Raw genomic sequence first — 2,803 nt, forward strand, 5'->3', positions numbered from 1 at the left:
TTCTCCTTTACACTTTGTACTGGAGATGGCATTAAACTATCTTAAACAATCTTGAAAAGCCCACAAAAATCTATCCTGTAAAGTACAGCATTTTAAAATAATTCAGTTTTTTTATATTGAAATGACTACAATTGTTTGCTGCACATAATTCAGCACAGTTGTCAGTTGCACGCATTTAATATTCATCCTTGAATCTTTAAATGATGGGGATTTTAAACAGTTGAGCAAAAGCTTTAGCCTTGAGATAATTGGAGACAGATCTTTACAGGCAAGTGTTCAAAGCATTCATTTCAATATGGATATTAAATAGGTTAAAACATTTTTAAAATGGATTAGGAATAGACTGTTCAAACCAGCTTTGCCATTCAATAGCTAATCTATTATCTCTGTATATTCCCGCAGGCTGTATAGGGTATCCACAGAGGGGTAGCTCCCCTAGTGAAGAAGGTTGTCATGCCCTTTCTAGGGCAGCTACTCATCTTTGGTCCCACCAGGCACTCAGCTTTCATCTGCAACTCCAAATAGCTGTTAGCCTGTAACAGCAGCCACACCTCAGTACACCAGGTGAGAGTAGCCAGTGTCCTCACACCCCAGAGAGATAGGAACATGCCTATCCTAGCATGTGAAGTCAGCTCTGGTGGACTAGACTGGAGATCTACAGTGTGAACCAACAGCCAAGGAACTGGTTCTGCAAGCTTTCCTGGAGAGCAAAGGGAATGACAAGGCACAGAAAACATAATCCACTGCAACCAAGGAAGACCCCAATCTGTGATACTTGCTCAAATAACTGGACCTGGAATTCTGAGATCAAGGGAGTGGCCTCAGTGCAATAGCTTTTTCACTTTAAAAACTTCCGCGCAGGTTTCCCGTCATCATCGAACACAATGGACAACCACCACTACCACCATGTTCCCACACTCTCCCCATATTCTTTGATATCTTTAGCAACTAGGTATTTATCTAACTTCTTAAAAATATTAACTACAGAAAATCTACACAATCTTGTATGGATTCTCCACCCTCTGAATGAAGATATTTCTCCTAATCATTGTCCTTTACCTTGGGGCTGTGAACCCCATACTCCTTCCCTAAGCCTCTCTGTCTCCTGCATGGTGAAACATCCTTTCTGCATCAAATATGTTAAGCATTGTAAGAATTTTGGCTGCTCCTGTGAGATCTCACATTCTTCTGAACTCTGATGAATACAGGATTGATTGGCCCAAATTCTTAAGTCACAATCCTATCATTCCAGCACTCCATTTGGGAAATCCTTGTTGTACTCTCTGTATGGCAAATACATGCTTTCTTAGACAATCAACCAAAACTGTTCATAATACACTAGAGATCTCACTAATATCAATTGCAGGATGACATTCTTGTTCCATTATTGAGAATTCCTTTCAATAAATAAATACATTATTCTCATTGCTGCAGTATAAGATACTGTGTTGGAAGTTGTATTGGGGCTACCATATTGCTTTGTGCATCTATACTACTCAATCCATTACCATTTAAACAATTTATACATTTTGGTTTCTTATAGACTCATTGAGACATACAGTACTAAAACAGGTCCTATGGTTCACTATCTTCATGCCAATTATCAAATATACTGGATTCTGTTGATTTTGGACACACTGCATTTTTTCACAATTAAGCGGATGCCCAAATGAAACAAAATTTCATGGAAATAGAGTCATAGAGAAGTACAGCACTGAAAAAGCTCTTTGGACCATCTAGTCCATTACAACACATTTAAACAGCCTACCCCCCCCCCCCCATCTACCTGCAGTAGGACCACAGTACTCCATACCACTACTATCCATATAACTATCCAAACTTCACTTAAACTCTTGAAGTCAAGCTCACATACACAACTTGCTCTGGCAGCTCATTCCACCCTCTGAGTGAAGAAGTTTCCCGTCATGTTCCTGTTAAACTTTTTTACTTTTAATCCCTGATCTCTGGTTGTAGTCCCACTTAACCTCAGGAGAAAAAGCCTCCTTGCATTTATCCTATCTGAAACCCCCTTTTCCTGGGCATCTCTGGAAATGTAGCTCATTAGCCCCTCGCCAGTAGCCATTGTATTCTGCGGCGAGAACCCATCTTCCTCCGGCTTCATATGTGTCTAGGGTGTATATGACTTGGATTCCACCAAATCCATGAGGTTGGGATGCTGTGTAATTTACTGCAATGGAATAGCCAGTCAGCCTGAAATAACAGATTGCACACGACATACAATTATAAAGATGTATATTTGTGAATGTTAACTTAACCAAAGAGTCAGTAAAAAAAAGAAAGGGGAAAAAAACAAAAGGGCCCATTATGATTAAACTGTCAGATGTGCATTGGTTGGGACTCAAAACTTCCAAAAGCCATATTCACCGATCCTCGATGGAATTCATTGAATCACATTTACCCACCGGATCGAATCCTACAACCAATTCTGTCCAAAATATCATCAACCGTCAAACAAAGACAAAGACCACCACTAGCATCAGTCACAAAACCATTTTCCCAGCCTTCTCTAGAACCTTCTCCCCATTCCACTCTCCTGATTGGATGGCCCACATTCCTATGTTATGGTCTAGTTCAGAGCCCACATTCCGGTTCTTGATCTGGTCCGTGGACTCCGGGTCTTGTAGCCGTCCCTCCTTTTACCCTTGAGCCCAAGTAGACACACCTGAGGATCATCTTGGCTTGTCTGGGCTCAAGGAGGCGCACCTGATGCCTATTGATGCCTATTGGTTGGCGATGTATATAAGGGACTCTGCAACTGATAATAGTTTGGGGGGTGGGGGTG

The sequence above is a fragment of the Hypanus sabinus genome, chromosome 3, assembly GCF_030144855.1.
Source record: "Hypanus sabinus isolate sHypSab1 chromosome 3, sHypSab1.hap1, whole genome shotgun sequence".
In the NCBI taxonomy this organism is placed as follows: domain Eukaryota; kingdom Metazoa; phylum Chordata; class Chondrichthyes; order Myliobatiformes; family Dasyatidae; genus Hypanus; species Hypanus sabinus.